Here is a 20,062-nt window from a genome sequence, read left to right as displayed (position 1 = left end):
ATTCACTTTGGGAATCCCTAGTTCTGTGCAGGCTTAAACATTTGGCTAGGAAGGGCATGGGAATTTCCTTAAGACTTCCCCAAAAAGTGTGTGTGTGTGTGTGTGTGTGTGTGTGTGTGTGTGTGTGTGTGTGTGTGTGTGTGTGTGTGTGTGTGTGTGTGTGTGTGTGTGTGTGTGTGTGTGTGTGTGTGTGTGTGTGTGTGTGTGTGTGTGTGTGTGTGTGTGTGTGTGTGTAACATTAGGAGCCAATCTGAGAGACAAGCGAGCAATGCAGACAAGGAAACAACACAAGGCTGGCTGGCATGAGGCAAGGAAGCGCCGCGGCCTTGCGATGCCTGAAGGATGGCCATCGCGGGAGGTTGCCGGGGCTTGAGGCGCGGGAGTGAGCTACGCGGCGCCACCTCGGCCACGCCACTCGTCGCCAACATGAGGCCGGGTTCATTAGGGCAGTACGCTGTAGTGTGCGCATTCTGACACTGCTGCGTTGATATCAGAAGCTGGGAAACTAATGCAAAGAAAACAAACATGAAAAAAAACACGCAAATACATTAAAAAGAAAGAAATATATATATGAATATCGTGATGAGTTCTCGTAACAAAGAGATGGTAATTGTTTAGTGAGGACGAAAAAAAAAAAAACACAACTACAAGCCACGTACGAAAATAGATAAATAAAAAAATACGCACATACTTTTGTAAGAAATTGAAAAAAACAAGTTAAGATAAGAGTGTAAACAAAAATCTCGAAATCATCAAATTGCAATTGTTTACTGGGAAAAATTAAAACGCAGAACATTTAAGATATACTAACTTGTAAATTTATGCAGATTTATGCAAAAGCATTTAATGTTAAAAATACATAAGTTTCTAAAATTTACATAGAAAAGAGAGAGAGAGAGAGAGAGAGAGAGAGAGAGAGAGAGAGAGAGAGAGAGAGAGAGAGAGAGAGAGAGAGAGAGAGAGAGAGAGAGAAATCAGTGTAAAAAATAAGTTGACAAAAATGTACAATTCTCATAATAACGATAATTAAACAGAAAAGGGACAAAGAAACATGGAGAGAGGGAAGGAATGAAGGGAAGACAGACGGAGGAGGAGAAGGAAGATGAGGAGGAGGAGGAGGAGGAGGAGGAGGTTTCATCAACACCTGTTTTCGCTCTTGACTGATTCCTGTGTAGTACCGGAAAAGCTGAGAAAATAAGCAAAACCATAGCTGGACGTGTAAGCCTGAAGACTGTGTGTGTGTGTGTGTGTGTGTGTGTGTGTGTGTGTGTGTGTGTGTGTGTGTGTGTGTGTGTGTGTGTGTGTGTGTGTGTGTTCGTTCATTTGTTTGTAAATATGATACACAACATTCAGAGAGAGAGAGAGAGAGAGAGAGAGAGAGAGAGAGAGAGAGAGAGAGAGAGAGAGAGAGAGAGAGAGAGAGAGAGAGAGAGAGAGAGAGAGAGAGAGAGAGACTATCATACACCACAAACTCATCTATTCCTCTCACATAATAAGACTTTCAACTGCCGTAAAGTAAAAACATTCTCGCAATCATAAAACTCACTTATCAACAAGTAACTCCGCCACAACCTTGTCTCCGCGCACCCAAACACATTCATCCCTTACTCATAACACTCATTCACTTCTCAACGCCGGCCACGCAGCCAAATCCCAACCAACAAATCGAAAGAAAACGCAACTCGGTACATTTTGCACAGTTCCCCCCAAAGCACGTCAAAAAACCCATCAATTTCATTCACAGAAAACGTGTCACCTCTTGCCCCGTCCCTGCCGCAGTTCCCGTACTTTGTTTGTTTACATATACCCGCGAGTTTGTTGGTTCACAGCGTCCATTGGATTTTTGGTTAATATTTCGCCCAACACTCGCTACCAGTTCGCATCCTGGCTGGAGGGACAAGGGATGATTAAGCTCCACTATCAGATTAAACAAATAATTAACGTGGGTTTCTTATAAGTAAAAGAAAAAAAAAATTGGTTGTATATTTTTAAACGCCACGTAAGATAGTGATTAGACTAGTAAGGTAAAAGTCACATTTCGTGGATTATATTATGAGAGGGTGAGGTGTGTGTGTGTGTGTGTGTGTGTGTGTGTGTGTGTGTGTGTGTGTGTGTGTGTGTGTGTGTGTGTGTGTGTGTGTGTGTGTGTGTAGGATGGGAGTGTCTCATAAATCATTGTTCATTCTAGTGCATAAGAGCGTGAAAGGAGGAAAAAATGCTTATTCACTTTGCTCCCTAATCTTGTTAGTATAGTCCCTCTCTCTCTCTCTCTCTCTCTCTCTCTCTCTCTCTCTCTCTCTCTCTCTCTCTCTCTCTCACACACCCCACACACACACACACACACACACACACACACACACACACACACACACACACACACACACACACACACACACACACACTGATTTAATTTGTCATTTTTCTAAACACTTGCACGTGACAAAACACACGCAGCGAAACGAGGAAAAAATGAATGAAGTATGAATAAAAAAACGTTCAAATGAAAGTAAACAAGTAGGAGGCGACGCAACCCAACTAAATACACACGGCCAAACAAAACACAAACAAAACAAAACAAAAAAGTTAATCGAGCAGATGGCGGAAAACAATAACAGGAAGCTCAAATAATTAATCCAATGCAAACGTTCTTGTAATCTTCTTTATGTGCAGTGTTCTTCTAATACTAACCACAGATTTTCTTTTATTTTAGTCCTCTTTTATTTCTCTATTCCACATTTTTTTTTATATTATTTTCTATTGATTTTGTATATTTTTGTCCTTAACTATTCAGCTTATTCTTTCATTCACTAATTGTCTTTTGAATGTGTTTTATTTTTGATGAAATTTTCCCCTAAAAAAGATGCGGAGTTTCAATTTTTCTATTTGTTTTATATATACTTGAAAGACGTATATTTCAGAATACAATAAAGAATTTTTTTTCGCTTTATTTACTAATTTTCTCATTTTTGTTATTATCTGGTTACTTACTTGTCCGTAAAATCCACTTCTTAATAAAAATTATCCATGTTATCAGAATTTTGATCATTGTCTTTATCAACAGAATGTGTATTTGTCTGATTTTTTTTTTTTCTTGCTGTCCACAAAATTAATTACCTTAATTCAACACCAGTATCTTCTCAGAGTAATATCTAAACAGTTTAACATGTTTACAGAGAAGACACCCATTAGTTACAGAGTAATAGTGTATCTTTGTTAATTAAAAGCTTCAGCCTTAAGAACGTAGGCTGGACATTTCTGGCTTGTGTTATGGACATAGTTTCTATACTAATTTCGTAACCGTAGTTTTTTTTTTTTTTTTTTGTATCTACTATGGCTTGTATTCTTTCAATTCTATTAACTACTCGTTGCAATTTATTATAAACATTATTTCTACACAAACTCTGAATGGCCAGTTTCGTTTCATATCTTCAATTGTATTATATAAACCTACTCTAAACTTACTTAAATCAGATTTTTATTTAGAATCTCCCTGATGTACAGTTTTAAAGCTTACATCTACATACTGAAGGTTTGCCTCCATTTTCACTTTATCTCTACATTAACTTGGACATCAAATACTTGGTTACATATTTTCTCTTTTTCTTTCTTTTAATGAACCTGGTTTGTTCAGATTTTGATCATGTATTTAACTCATGAGTATCTTTACAGCATTCATTTACTTAATCAACATTCTACTCAACAGTGAACATCATTTCTAAACAAATTTAAACACCAAAAGTCTTACTAAGTATTTTACATCTTTTATGGGCTTGTTTTTCCTCAAATTTTGAATAAGTATCTCTCATGACCTTGACGTTAAGATTTCAATCATTTTACATAATTTCCAAACAATCTTAAACACCAGAGAGTTTGACTAAGTATTTTGCATTTTTTATGAACTCCTTTGGCTGAGAGTTTGATTTTGTATCGCCTTGATGTGCAATTTTAAGGCATTCATTTATTTATCTCCCGTCAGACCGTCGTTTGGCCGAGATGAGAGAAGGAGCCACTCTGTAAACACGTTCACCCGCCCTAAGTTTCCATGATATAAACAAACTATTATCTCATCCATTCTTTATGCTCTTCAACCCCTCAACGCTTCACCCTCCCACCCTCCATCCCTCCTGCCCTCCCTCCTTCCACTCTATCCTGTCCTCCTTCATCCTGTCTGCTACTATAAGTCCTCCTTCCCTCACTTGCTCTTCCTAATCCTATTCCTCCTCCTTCCTCTTCTTTCTCTCTTCTCTTGTTATTGTTTTTCTTTTTCTTCCTTTACGCCTTACCTTTTCTCTCTTTATTTCTGGTTCTTTGGTCTCGTCTTTAGCTTCTCGTCTCTTTTCTCTTCCTCCTCCTCTCCTTTTTCCTCCTCCTGCTCCTCCTCCTCCTCCTCCTCCTCCCCTTCCTCCTCCTCCTTCTCCTTCTCTTTCCTTTCTTTATCAGATAAACATGATTTTTCTTCCTCTGTTGGTTTTTTTTGTTCACTCTACCATATCCTTTACCTTTTTTTTTCCTCTTTCTTTATTGCCAAGGTTCTCTCTCTCTCTCTCTCTCTCTCTCTCTCTCTCTCTCTCTCTCTCTCTCTCTCTCTCTCTCCGTAACTCCATCATCTCTCAACATCCTAGATCATTCAGCACCTTCTCCCTCCCTCCCTTCTTCTCTCCTTCCCTCCCCATGCATCTCCTTACATATCCTTTACGTCCAACAGGACAGCTTTCCCTCCCTCTTCCCCTCCCCTCTCTCTCTCTCTCTCTCTCTCTCTCTCTCTCTCTCTCTCTCTCTCTCTCTCTCTCTCTCTCTCTCTCTCTAGTCAGTGGGTGATATAATGTACGAATGAAAGATCTCTTTTCGAAACAAACGCTCTCTCTCTCTCTCTCTCTCTCTCTCTCTCTCTCTCTCTCTCTCTCTCTCTCTCTCTCTCTCTCTCGGCACCCACTTCTCCGTTACTGATGGCGTGGTGGCCGCTGGAGGGATGCCGGGCCTCCCCTGAGAGAGCGCCTCACAAACACAGACTTATATGTAAACAAAAAGAGAGATCGCTGCCCGGACCCTCACTCGACAGGGCACCGGCTTCCCGAGGACACGCTAGGAAACCTTACATACTTAGATCCTCAATCCTGCAGCCTCTTTCTTCCTATGACTTACATTTGATGACTATATGACGATTGAATTGGTTTTTGATGAATACTCTCTTACTGTTGGTGATCTTACTGTTAGTGAGTTGTGTATTGTGTTCTGAATGGTGAATTAAATTATGGTTAGTTTCAAGTATTTCTGAATTGCAACTTACGTTTAATTAGAGTATTGTATTGGAACTGTATTAACTTCTTATGGCCAGTCTCTTAATATTGATCATGTGTTGTGTGTTGTATTTTTTTTTCTGGATTATAAAGTCGCTATCTCATACAATTCTGATTTGCAACTGAATATTATGAGTTGAAAGAGATTAGATGCTTGTGTTAAATTGTGTGCAAGTTTCATACAATTCTGATTCACAGCTGCCTATTTTGGGTTTCAAGAGGACACTAAAAGATGCTAAGAAATCACTTGTTATGAATAAGGCTAGAGACGTAAGAAACTTTTAATTTTCCAATGACGCTCGACGGACTACTCATGTTTAGGTGTAGTATTATACTCAATAAGAAATCTTGGAAATAGAAATACAGTCCTAATACTTATTACCAGAGTATTCAATAAAAATTAATACAAGGAAAGCTTTCATTAATGCCGATGATACATGACATACACATATGAGCTTAAGTCACATAATACTATATTTTTAGAACGAATACTAATAATAAATCTGATACTTAGGTCAATACAAGGAATGCTTAGATTTTGTTAATATCCAGTATAGAATGTAATTTGACGTGCATGAATGACAACATCAGCTAACAACATGTGTAACAAAATATTATCTTTCATCTACAGAGAAGAGAATATCAGTGTATCTTTCCTAAACTATAAGGAAAAGGGGAAGAAAAAAAACTAATTTTCAATGAAGATTAATTAATGTGCATAATTGCATTACACCACACACAGACACCCACCCACCCACTCACCCACCCACCCACCCACACACACACACACACACACTCCTCATTCAACACCACACTTGGACACCCTGACAGATACAACACCACAACACATACATACACGTACACACCCTCACTCACTCCTAACACACAACACCTCCTGATACAACACAAACACCACCACCTAATACAACAACTTCAATAACATCAACACCAACCTCCTCACGCAACACCAAATCACCACCACCACCACCACCACCACCACCTACCACTACCACGTACCTCAATCACCACAGAAGCATCACGTACACCACCACCTTTACCACAGACAACACCGCCTCCACCTAATACAACACCGCCCTACAGACAAGATCCTACAAGCTCCATACAACAACTCCCTTCCCTTCGGAGGTTCAAGTGGCAATTTGTCAGTATTATCAAGGTTCTCTGCACCCACTTGGCCTACGATAAACAGTGTGTGTGTGTGTGTGTGTGTGTGTGTGTGTGTGTGTGTGTGTGTGTGTGTGTGTGTGTGTGTGTGTGTGTGTGTGTGTGTGTGTGTGTGTGTGTGTGTGTGTGTGTGTGTGTATAAGCGCGCTTGTATGGTATGGCACTTTTTTCTTTCTTTTTTCTTTGACTTTTGAACTTTATTGGTCGTAACTAAAGATGATAACGAAGATGAGTAGGAAAAAAGGCAAGGAGGAAAACTATGAGAAGAAAGGCGAGAATACCAAATGAATACTCTCCTAAATCGCTGCCACTGTCTACTTTTAAAAACTGTAGATGTTCAGTGCCACTCAAGGAAGAAAAAAATCAAGCATTCTTATCCTACAAAGTCACAAGGCTCTCACCCTCAAGGATACTGTTAAAATGACTTAATCACACCATTATCTCACACACACACACACACACACACACACACACACACACACACACACACACATTCTTCACAAGTGTGACTTTCTTCTTCATCACTTCTTTACTAATTGCAATACAGGAAAATATAATGGTAAATAAAGCAAACTAGAAAATTTGAGAAAAATAAGACCATTCAAAGAAAATTAAAGACAAGAGGATGAAAAATAGAATTGATGAAATTTTGAGGAAAATGGCACAAAAAAAATAGAAAGTATCAAATCAGACGAAATTATTTCAAAAGCCAGCGAAAAAAATAGCTTTAGGTTTTTACTACTAAATTCTCTGATAATTACCACTCAAATCACTCACTATAATAACATGTCCTTTACAACCTACAGAATCACGTATACAATTCAATACATTATAAAAAATTACTGTAAAAAGTTTGCGTGATTCTGGGGAGGGGTTGAACACTGAGAAGGTTAAAGGACACAAGTTTTCCTCCTCGGTTGGTTTGTGGCTGGCGACGAGACAGCCATCTTAGCCCTAACAGTAAATCAGGAGCGTCGGGCGTATCGTGGTGGACTCTGAGCTTCGTTGTTCCACAGAAGCTGCGTCATGCGCCAAGCACGCGTTCGTCTAAGAAATAAAAGAACTTACACACCACCGAAAACCAGTCGCCAAACCAGTCTCAGTTAGCCGGCCAGTCGCCAGTTTGAAAGATACTGAGTCTGATATATGAAGTGTGAGACTAATAGAACACCCAGCCAGTCAGCCAACCAGCGAGACAGGGAGAGTCAGTCAAGCAGTTTTCGACTAGTCAGCTAACCAGTAAGCCAGTTAGTTAATTAGCAAACTAGTTCACAACAAGCCAGCCAGTCCAACCAAATATCCAGTTACCTAACCACTCAATCATTCAGCTAACCACTTCGTAATCTTATCAGCTAAATTATCTGCCAACTAAACGGCCAGTCACTCTCTTGGCCGATCATGTACCCAACCAGTTACTAAGTCAAAAAGTTAGCCTTCCATTCAATAAGCCAGCCAGACAGCCAGTTCGCCAACCAGTCAGCGAGGCAGTTAACTAACGAGATAACCAGTCATTGCCCCTTTGCAAGCCTGTCAAGGACTTAATAACCAGACAACACAACGCAACACAACACAACATAACACACACGCACACACGCACCAACACACATGAAGGGGTCAGGTTTCGCTATGCCGTGGACCCTAATATAGCAACTTCAAGGAAAAAAAAAAAAACCTGCTTCGGAATGACCCCCAGCAAGCAATAGCCAAGTTTCTAGTATCTGTGTTGAAGTGACCAGATCATTATTGAATAATATTCTAATTGCATCCATTAGTGATACAATATAAGGAGCTGTATATTTCTTTTGCGTTGTTATATCAAGTTTTTTGTTGTCAATAAATAAAAGAATTAGAAAGAAATATGAAAAGAAAGAAACATACATTTCATAAGTGAATAACTCAACATATAAGCAAATAAATAAGTAAAAAAAAAAAAACAAACTCAAGGAATCACAATCAACTACGTATTATAAAGCTATATTCCGCACGCTCGTCTTCAGACCTGTATGCGTGTCTCTCTTCTCAAACTATTCCATTACTCTGTTACAACAAACACGAACAACAAGAGAAGTAACATGATGCAAATTACACAAAAACAAAAAAATAAACAAATTAATAAATAAGACCCTCTGACAAACCCCCTTCATGAGAGTAAAGGAAACCTAGGTACAAGACCCTCACGCTGCATGAGTCACTTCTCATAATTACTTCCTAGTCTTAATTACTTCCTAGTTTTGCCTCCTGCGTTGAGGAGAACATGACCTTAATCTTTCAGTACCATGACGCGTTTCCATATTCATTCTGCTTACTATTTGATGATTTTAAATAGCTTCAGAAACTTACGTAAGGGATTAAAATTGTGAAAACTCTAGTAATTAATCTTCTGACCTCTATACACCCTTCCTAATGTCAAAGAAATGGCTTAGTCGCACACAAATCTCAAGGTAAAAATGTGCCCCAGTACAAAAAGGGTTAACTACGCACTGCGCCTGCCGTTCCCTGCCTTCCCGGTAATCACAGGAGGAATGTACACAAATTAAGCTATCAAGTCAGTATTGCGCTTCACTGCTTCGCCTGCTCCTGCGTGGCGTGTAAGTGCGGCCGTCTTTGTACATATGAAGAAACTGTTGCTATTGACTGCGAGACGTATTTTTTTTCTGCTTTTTTTTTTTTTCTTCTTCTTTTTAACGTGATGTCATTAATTACGAGCTACTGCTATTATTCATGAACGTTATCATTAGTTGTACGTCAGCTGCCATTAATCCCAAGAACCTATCATTAGTTAAAAGACGTTGCCGTTAACTTTGAGATTGTGAGAAATTGCCATGAATTACGAAAACTTGGCATCAGTGGGAAAAATTATTATGAGAAATGCGGAAAAAAACTAACATTCGAGGCACATTTTTCGTTCATTTTCACTTTTCTTTAACATTTCTCTATTACACCATCCACTGTTCCTTTCCTGCTCCTGACACCCACTGCCTCCTTCACTTACCCGATTCCACACAGCTACGACGCCCACGATAGCCAATGCATTCAAAACACTTAACCCTTCAGTGCTAGGACGCGTTTTTATATATTCATTCTGCTTGGCGATTTTATACAGCTTCAGAAACTTATGAGGGGAATAAAATAGTAAAGATTCTGGCCATTAATCGATTGATCTCCTTAGACTCTTCCTAATATAAACAAAATCGTCTCGTCACTCAAAACTCGTGGTAAAAATGCGTCCCAGTAATGAAAGGATTAAAGAAACATCACTATCTCTGCAAACATTAAATAATACACATATGACATCAAAATAACTCACCGTCAATCGCCATTTCTGGACACAACATCGCAGCAATCACAGGTAATACATGAAACACCTGTTAACCCTTTGACTGCTTATCATATACTTATGTTATTTAGATGAAGGCAAAACTATATTGAACTAAACGTTTTAAATACACGATTGTTTCCTTTTCATTGAGTGTTAGCTTTTCTTAATCATATGTGAACTTGCCCTAGATGATCTTATTGAGCCTGAAGAGATGTTGTAGCAATCAAAGGGTTAATACTCATAGAAAACACATAAAAGAGAGGAATTGTAACAAAAATTTAATACTTATCTACCTCGGCCGCTTCCTGCTCATGGTGATGGTGGTGGTGGTGGTAGTGGTAGATACAAGTGTCAGTCGCACCTGTCCACTCTACCTGTACAAAGATAAAGACTCCTAGTTAGTTTGAAAGTTTGTTACAGAGTTTTCATTGTTTATATTGCTATGAGCAATAATTGACGTTCTCGTTCATTTTGCTTCTATATATGAAAATAAATTGTTATTTGGTTTTCTGGTGTTTTTAAGAGATTCACACTTGTTCTCTCTCTCTCTCTCTCTCTCTCTCTCTCTCTCTCTCTCTCTCTCTCTCTCTCTCTCTCTCTCTCTTTACGAAGGACTTCTTTCCTGGTACACTTTCCTTAAACAACGACGAGGAAAATCAACAATAATTTCATAGATTAGAGTTAATTTAAAAAGCCCAGCATTGGGGAGTGAAAAGAATAACAATTCTTTCATTTGTAGCGAGAGAGAGAGAGAGAGAGAGAGAGAGAGAGAGAGAGAGAGAGAGAGAGAGAGAGAGAGAGAGAGAGAGAGAGAGAGAGAGAGAACGAACCATCAGTATTTCTCGGCACGTAGACAGAATACCACAAACATCACCACCCACACAGAGAATAAACTATAATGGCTACTTCACGATAGACAGAAAGGACGGGCGAGGGACGGGCGGCCGGCAGACAGAACGCATGTGGCGGGGTTCTCGCGTTACTCCCATCCTCACGGAGGCGGAGGAACAAGAGGGCGGTTCAGCTCCCACTCCTCCTCCTCCTCCCACACACTCTCCTCCGATGCTAACTTCCTCCCGTCCACTACAAAGCATTTTCTAAGATCGTTCCTTAATTAAAAACGCCACCGAACGCTCCTCTTCCCACCAACAGCGTCCGATTACTTCCAAAGAAAACGAGGTCGAAGTGAAGGAAATGAAAGGTCCCCACGAAGTAACTCCTGCCGCGCTGGGAAGAACCGAACGGGGAGTCGAAGTCAGGGTCCGTTCAAGGGTTTCAAAGAAGTTGGTGGCCTCCTGGAGCAGGGTCACTCTTGGGTCGAGGGTGACTCAACGGAAGGAGGCGCTAAAGTGACGAGATCTTGGCGTAAACAGCAGACAGCTCCGATGGCTACCGCTGCTGCTGCTGATGCTGGTAGTGGTGGTGGTAGTGGTGAGGTTAAGGGTGGTGGAGAGGATGTTGTGGTGTTGGTGGGTGTGGAGTACTGTGGTGGGGTGGTGGAAGGGATGATAGTTTGTTTTCTTGGGTAAGGGAGTGGATTACTGTGGAGTGGGAAGATTGGTATTGAGTGTGGAGTAATATAGTAGTAGTAGTAGTGGTGGATTGTTAGTAGTGTAGTAAATTGTTTAGTTGTGGAGTAAAAAAGTGGATGAATAGTCTTAGTGAATGTGGTAGTAAGCAGCAGAGTAGTAGTGGATTTATATATTGCAGTAGAATTAGAGATGGAAGATAGTATCGCTTAGTGGAGAGTTGTGAGAGTAAGAGATATAAAAAAAAAATAGAGAGGTGGATGAACAGAAAACGAAGAGATATAGGCCCTCTGCTCACTCCTAACTCCTCATCTCCCACTCTAAACACTACCACCACCATCACCTCCTCCTCTTCTTCTTCCTCCTCCTCCTTCTTCTCCTCGTCCCTTCATTTCACAATCTATCCTTCCCTCTTCTCTATTCCTTCCTCTCCCTTCCTTTTTTCCTTTCTTCTTACCGATAACCAAAAATCGTGTTCCGTCAGAGAGAGAGAGAGAGAGAGAGAGAGAGAGAGAGAGAGAGAGAGAGAGAAGGGGAGGGTCGAGGTGTGAAGTATCATGTTAAGAGGCGGGTGTGAGATGCCGGTTTTCTCAAAAGTGGAATAAACTTTTCCATAATGGTTTCAGGTCTTCGTGGCTTATCATTATTACTATTATTATTATTATTATTACTATCATTATCATCATTATTATTATTATCATTATTACTACTATTATTAGCATCAGTAGTATCATTATAATCACTTACTACTACTATTACTACTACTAAGACTACCACTACAAGTACCACTTCAGCTAATAGTATCACTCAGTAAAACCAACCCTACCCCCCCCCCAAAAAAAAAAAAATCAAAGGAGAAAAAAGTATTAAAAAAAAATTGAATAACAAACTTCTATACAAACACAAAGACAGACAGAAAGAGAGCCAGACAGAGAAACGTACATAGAAACAGAGAAAGAGAAAATAAAGAGAGTCTATGATTATGAAGCAAGACCACAAGAAGGCAACGTAAAGAAAGAACGGGTGAATGAATGAATGAATGAAGTAATGAATGAGACGCCGGATGGGGAATGAAGAGGAAGACTGACCCCAACTTAAGTACTGGGAGAGAGAGAGAGAGAGAGAGAGAGAGAGAGAGAGAGAGAGAGAGAGAGAGAGAGAGAATGGTGAATGGTGATAAGAAAACAAAGAACAGACAAGATGATGAAAAACAAGAACAGTAACAACAAAATCATAAAGAACAGCAAGAACAAGAACATGAAGAACAAGAAGCAGCAGCAGTAGAGAGAGAGAGAGAGAGAGAGAGAGAGAGAGAGAGAGAGAGAGAGAGAGAGAGAGAGAGAGAGAGAGAGAGAGAGAGAGTATGGTTCTGCCTCTTATAAATGGACCAACTGGAGGCACTTCTTCTCATCCTAACTAAATACTCGTCGCTAATCTGTTCCTTCCGCTTGACCCCCGCGACCTCTAGCGCGTAAATCCAAGGCAAGAAACACGTGCTAGATAACTAATGCATAAAACACGTCTGGTACATCCCCAGCTAAATCTTCAACAATAACACCAAGGACTTTGCCATTAAAGATAAGGAATTTTTAGGTCAATGACATGTATAGAGAGTGACGTAGGCATTTTATAGTGTGGAGTATATAAAAGATGATGAAAACTAACATCTCACTATGTCGTTTTGCTTCGTGTGTGTGTGTGTGTGTGTGTGTGTGTGTGTGTGTGTGTGTGTGTGTGTTCTCTTATTTTTTATAGTTATGTTTTGTATTTGTATTTTAAAGATCCTCGTACCAGAAAAATATAACAGAGAAAAAAAAAATACTAAAACTGATTGATGATAGGGAAAAATAGACCCGGAAACAGTCAAAAAGACACAAATGAAATGATGTAAAGGAGGATAACAGAAAGAAAAGCAAAGGCTGGGAAACAAAATAGGTAATAAAACCAATAAAAGGAAAATTAAAAGTGATTTTGGACTATAAACAATCAGTAAAAAAAAAGGAAAAAAAGGGAAGTAGACAAAAATAAAAAAGTTAAAAAGGATAGAGAGAGAGAGAGAGAGAGAGAGAGAGCGTGAGAAAGACAGTGGTAAAAAGTAACATGGAGGCTTCGAGTTGTGAGGGGCCAGCAGGAGGCAGTGTTTATTTCCCTAAAGGGGTGTTTATGGCCTCCCTTAACTGAGGTGCTCGCTCGCCTGGCTGTCTATTTATTTGTAGGGTGTTCGGGCGTAATGACTCCCCTCACTGCGCTACTGACGACACCCTCACAATGAACTTAAGGTGAAGGGCGCGAACATCATGACTCCTGTTGGGTTGAAGTTTATTTTTTTTTTTTATCTATTTTTTTTCTTATCAATCCTTTATTTTTTTTTATTCTATTTTGCTTTTGTGTTACGTTTCTTTTTTTTTATTTATTAGTTTTTGTATGTGTTTTTTTTTTTTTTTTCGTTTCGTTATTTTTACTGATTTTGTATGTTTGTTTCTTATTATTTTACAGCTCGATATATATTTCTCTCTCTCTCTCTCTCTCTCTCTCTCTCTCTCTCTCTCTCTCTCTCTCTCTCTCTCTCTCTCTCTCTCTCTCTCTCAATATGTTAAACTTTACTTCTTTCACTTCTTTTGCGTGTCTCTAATTTCAGTAAGTGTTTATGTCTGGAACTCGTGATGTAATTGCCTTATTTATATATTCAACTATTTATCTTTAATTATTCACTTCTTTATTTATTTTCTTTTCTGTTTTGCTATTTTCTTTTATATATTTTTTCATTGTTTTTTTTTATTCAGTCACGCACATTCATTTATTGACCTGTAGGAATCACACTCTTATTATTTATTCTAAAAAACATTAAAATACACTAAAAACATGATAAAAAAGAGCATCCGACTTTACAATCCACTTAACCCGGTTTCTTCAGTACCATGCCGCTTCTTCCTATTCATTCTGGTAACTATTTAGTGATTTTATACATATTTAGAAAATCATGTGGTGGGGATTAAAATACTGAAGACTGTGGCCATTAATCTTCTGACCTACATAGACCCTTGCTAATGTCAATAAAATGGTATAATCGTACACAAAATTCATGGTAAAAATATGTCCCAGTACTGAAGAGGTTAGAAAAAAATAACACTAACACTTTTCTCACTCACTAAAATAAAGATAGAAAAAATGCAAATATGAAAATGACACCATGACATCAATTAAATCAAGCAAACAACAGGAAGGGTATACTTAACCATCATCACACTTTCCCGTCCACTTAAGTAACACCCGCACCACCACAAGCGGCGTCAGAAGCAATAAGTTTACACATCTAAGTGGCCTTGTGTGTTAAGTACTCGGCGCCTCTTGTAAGGAAGAGCACACAGCGGCCCAGTGACGACGACGAGGAGGAAGACAAGGAGGAGGAGAAGAAGAAGAAGAAGAAGAAGAAGAAGAAGAAGAAGAAGAAGAAGAAGAAGAAGAAGAAGAAGAAGAAGAAGAAGAAGAAGAAGAAGAAAAGTTTAAGGATGAGGATGAAGACGAGGGGGAGGAAGGAAGATGAGGGGTAGGAGGAAAAGTAGGAGGAAGCTAAGTAGATAGAAAACGATGACGAGAAAGAAGAAAATTAATCGTACAAACTGAAGGAGACAAACACAATCGACAAACAGATAAAGAGGACAAGAAAAAAGAGGAAAAGAGAACAGGATGGAATTGAAGTGTGAAGAAAGGAAGGAAATGGATGAGAGAAGAGAAAGGGGAAGAGGGAGGAAGGAAAAGAGAATGGGGGAAAGAGAGAGAGGAGAAAAGGGATAGGAAGATTCAAGGATATATAGTGATCAAGTATTTCATAATGGCAGAAAGTGCAAGACTAAGTACAAGAGTAATAGACGCAGAGATAGCTAAAGTTGAACGGGAGAGGGAGAGAGAGGGGAGTGAGGGAGGAGAGCTGCAGGGAAGGAAGGAAGGAGAGGAGAGGAGAGGGAGTGATGGAGCTTTGATTAATATTGAGATCTATTGTTTTGTTCAGCTAATATAGATCACGTGTGTGTGTGTGTGTGTGTGTGTGTGTGTGTGTGTATGTGTGTGTGTGTGTGTGTGTGTGTGTGTGTGTGTGTGTGTGTGTGTGTGTGTGTGTGTGTGTGTGTGTGTGTGTAATTACTATTTTTATCCATAAACTCATGTACACATCGCTCTTTGTGGTTTCTCTCTTAGCAACGATGTAGAATTAGTGACAATAATAATAACATTAATGATCATAATAATAATAATAATAATAATAATAATAATAATAATAATAATATCTTAACTTCATAATTTATTTTGCTAACAAACTAGGTTTACGTATACAAAAGAGAAATAAGAGGAGGAAGAAAAGGAGGAAGAGAAGGAGGAGGAGGAGGAGGAGGAGGAGGAGGAGGAGGAGGAGGAGGAGGAGGAGGAGGAGGAGGAGGAGGAAGAGGAAGAGAAGAGGATGAGGAAAAGAAAGAGAAAGAGAAAGAGAAAGAGGAAGAGGGAGAGGAAGAGGAGGACGAGGAGTATAACTATTATTCCTTCTCTTCTGTACACTAAAACATTTTTCCTTCATATCATCATGTCCTAATCTCTCTCTCTCTCTCTCTCTCTCTCTCTCTCTCTCTCTCTCTCTCTCTCTCTCTCTCATAGCGACCTCTAACCCCGGACTTACCTCCTCCTTCACCTGCGTCTTCTTTTTATCTACTCCTCCTCCTCCTCCTCCACCTCCTCCTCCTCCTCCTCCTCCTCCTCCTCCTCCTCCTCCTCCTCTTCTCCCTCCTCCTCCTCCTCTTTCTTTGCACCTGAGGACTAAACCTTCTATTCTGACTACCCGTGTTGTCCTCATCTGGGATTGTTTGTTCTCTCTCTCTCTCTCTCTCTCTCTCTCTCTCTCTCTCTCTCTCTCTCTCTCTCTCTCTCTCTCTCTCTCGATTGTGAGATGCAGTAGCCAGCAAGAGATTATTTTTTTGTTTTCTTTAAATATTTTGAAAGATGATAGACTATGATTACAACTTACCATGTTACGCTTACTATTATTATTATTATTATTATTATTATTATTATTATTATTATTATTATCATTATTACTATACTATTATAATTACTATTAATATTATGTCGCTACTATTACTACTACTTCTAGCATTACTATCTCTACTACTACTACTACTACTATTACTACTACTACTACTACTACTACTACTACTACTCCATTATTACTACTACTTCTATACAATACTATCATTATCATCATTATTATTACTATTATCATTACTACTTCATTGATTATATGGTCTTGTGTGTGTGTGTGTGTGTGTGTGTGTGTGTGTGTGTGTGTGTGTGTGTGTGTGTGTGTGTGTGTGTGTGTGTGTGTGTGTGTGTGTGTGTGTACACGCGTGGGTGAGACACATCAGGGCTGACACATGAGTGACAACTGAAGAGCCACCACTCGCACATGGCCTGCACGCACACACGTATGTACACACATGTGCGCAGAGAGCAACACACATACACACAGCTATATATAAGTGTGCACATGATGACACAATAAATACACACACACAAACACACACACACACACACACACTAAAGGGATGTAATCTCGGGAAAAAATCTATGCATTCATTTATGATGTTTTTATGATATAATTATATACATCACACAGAAACAACAGCAAGAACAGCAGCAGCACCAGCAGCAGCAGCAGCAGCAGTAGTAGTAGTAGTAGTAGTAGTAGTAGTAGTAGTAGTAGTAGTAGTAGTAGTAGTAGTAGTAGTAGTAGTAGTAGTAGTAGTAGTAGTAGTAGTAGTAGTAGTAGTAGTAGTAGTAGTAGTAGTAGTAGTAGTAGTAGTAGTAGTAGTAGTAGTAGATGCAGTAGTAGTAATAACAGTATTAATGATAGTCTTAAATAATACAAAGAATACAAAGACTCATAATAATAAAGATACTGATTCTACTACTAGTGTTGTTATTAACACTACCACCAATGCCATTAATAATAGTAATATCAGTAATTATAATAATAATAATAATAATAATAATAAAAATAATAATGACAATAATAATAATAATAATAATAATAATAATAATAATAATAATAATAATAATAATAATAATAATAATAATAATAATAACAATAATAATGATAATAATACACTCAACATATACTTTCCGCAGTTATCGTATCAACAAACTACGAATCTAAAACCAAAATCACTCACAACTAAACACAAACCTACTATTTTAACATTCAAATAAACTCTAGAAAGGAAAAAAAAATTGTACATGTTTTTACGATAATTCACCTTCCCTCCCCCCGCGATGGTACTTAAGCTGTCAGATAAGACTCCGCCGCGTCAAGCTTCGTCGGGACTTGATCCAAACGTACAAATTCCCTCAAAGTCAGCGTAACTCCCTCTCGCTGCCAACACGCGGCAAAACGTCAATAAACCAGTATTTATAGAGGCATTTGTCGTAACCTGAAACGGCACTAATCGCCCACTTAACTCTCTCACGGACAGATCTTTTTTTTTTCCTCCCCATAATCACCTGCAACTTTTAAGACATTCATTTTGTGTTATAGTATTTTATGTAGTCTTGAAGGCTTAAAGGGACGAAATTAAGGTTTTATTCTTTGTCAGTCTGCAGTTTTTATTGATTCATTTCTCTATTTTCTCATATTGTTATTTCTTACCGTCGTTTGGAAGTGAAGGAAGGAACGTTAATGAATAAAAAATAAATGTACCCATGAAAATATGACTAATTCTCACTTGCCTTTTGAAAATAGATATACTAAGAAAATATGAAATCACGAAAAAGACAAAAACGTTTACAAAATACCAAAAACTTTTATAAAATGACAAAAAGACATTAATGAAATGCCAAAAAACGTTAATGAAAAGCCAGAAACGTTTATAACAAGCCAAAAAACATTTAACAATATGAGCTGATGCATCAACACTTATCTTCTTCATATCTACCCAGTACTCTCTTCCAATCCTCACATTCAATATCGAACTTCCTCCTCCTCGTTCTGCTGCTGCTGTTTTCGCCCTCCCCATGCCACTCACTCCCTTCCAGTTTCTCAATAACCTCAGCCCACGTCAACACTGGAACACCCCCACCTCCCATCGCCTCCCCTCGCTCCGTCAACACTCTCCCCGCCACCAGCCACACTAATAATCTGACGCAACTTTATCACGTCTCTCAGAAGCTTCCAAGCACCGCCATTCTGAGTCAACCTTGAGTGTTTTTCGTGCATGTCTGTGTTCTTTCTCGTTGTTCTTTAGATTGTTACTTTTCTTTTTTTTTTAGTGTCATTAAAGGATTAAAGAAAGCGTGAAGTTAATGTAGTAATAGTATCTTATGTTTACCTGTTTTGCTCTTCTCTCTGTCTTCTTTCGTTTTTTCGTCTCTTTTTATCCAGTTATTCTCTATATCCTTTATGTATTTGCTGAAAAAAAAACTTTCCTTAATGTCTCTTTACTCCTCTTCTTTCTTGCTGTCTTTCTCATCACTCCCTCTCTCTCTCTTTTTCTCTATATTTCCTTTCCTTCAATCAGTATCATAACCTCATTTTTCCTCACCCAGTAAACATATCCTTCCTTCCTTCGTCCTTCGCTCACTTCCTTCCCTCTTTTCCCCCCTCCTCTTCCTTCCCTTCCTCCCTTCCTCCCCTCCTTCAAGACTCAGACACAACCACTTCTTCCCTTACTCACTGGCCCTCTTCTCCCTTCTTCCTACTCCTCCGTACTCAAGTATTCTCTCCCCTCCATCTCTCTCTCTGTTCTTATACTCTCCTTTGCTTCTCTCCCTCCATTTTTTCTTGTCTTATCTTTCCTTCATCTCCTTCATGTCTTCTGTTGCCTTTTTTGTCCCTTCATGTCCTTTCTTCCCTATTTCTCCTTCTCTCTTTTATACCAAACATTCTCTTCTTCTCTTCCTTCTCTCCTTCCTGTTCTTCCCATTTTATAACATTCCTTTTTTTCCATCCCTTCATTCCTTCTTTCGTCCCTCCCTGTCCTCCTTGCCCTCTCCCCCACCCCCCTTCTCTCTCTCGCTGCCTCCCGCCCTCCGTCCCTCACACACAGGTGCAGAGTAGCCTTCCCTTATCCGCAACTTTCCGGTGGTTCAACAAGAGGCTCACAGACTAGCCGAGATGTGTGAGTTGCGCCTCATCTTGCTCACACTGTGCATGCATTGTGCTTTAATTGTTTACTCTCGCCAGTCGGGTCAAAGGGGAGTGTTTGCACAAATGCGTATTGCGTGGCTGCCGGGATCGGACGCGGGAACCGAAGGAGGCGCTGAGGGAGTTTGTTACTACTTGTTTCCAGTCGGTAAGAGGGAGGAAGTGGGAGTCGGGTGTTGGTGGTGATGGTGGTGGTGGTGGGATGAGTGGTGATGGCTGTCTATACTCCTGCTTAGTCAAGAAACACGCTCTGATAAGTCTGGTATGCCAAATGTTATGTATTTTTTTTTTCTTTTTTAAGGGGAAGGAAAGGAGTGGGCCAGCTTACAGTGTGTCTTGCTAAGGGTGATGATACTGCCGTGATTTACTGCCTACTGTTGCCTCTCTCACTCTCTCTCTCTCTGTCTCTCTGTCTCTCTCTCTCTCTCTCTCTCTCTCTCTCTCTCTCTCTCTCTCTCTCTCTCTCTCTCTGGTATTTTAGTCAATTTCTTTTTTTTTTATAAGCGTAATGAATACATTTACATAAATATTAACATCTATGTTTCCAATG

The 20,062-nt window shown here is 39.3% G+C and overlaps 1 protein-coding gene across 1 annotated transcript in view; it reads right to left on the bottom strand.

Annotated features, from left to right (window-relative positions):
* Positions 1-20,062, bottom strand: part of LOC123507612 (putative inorganic phosphate cotransporter) — a 174,125-nt gene that overhangs the window by 127,427 nt on the left and 26,636 nt on the right. Inside the window, exon 2 of the mRNA XM_045260626.1 lies at positions 10,095-10,175. The gene's annotated coding sequence lies outside the window, so the exon portion shown is untranslated. The remainder of the gene's footprint in view (positions 1-10,094; positions 10,176-20,062) is intronic.

The sequence above is a fragment of the Portunus trituberculatus genome, chromosome 23, assembly GCF_017591435.1.
Source record: "Portunus trituberculatus isolate SZX2019 chromosome 23, ASM1759143v1, whole genome shotgun sequence".
NCBI classification, from domain to species: domain Eukaryota; kingdom Metazoa; phylum Arthropoda; class Malacostraca; order Decapoda; family Portunidae; genus Portunus; species Portunus trituberculatus.
The sequence above is the reverse complement of the archived record's forward strand: the minus strand, read 5'-3'. Positions and strand labels throughout refer to the sequence as shown.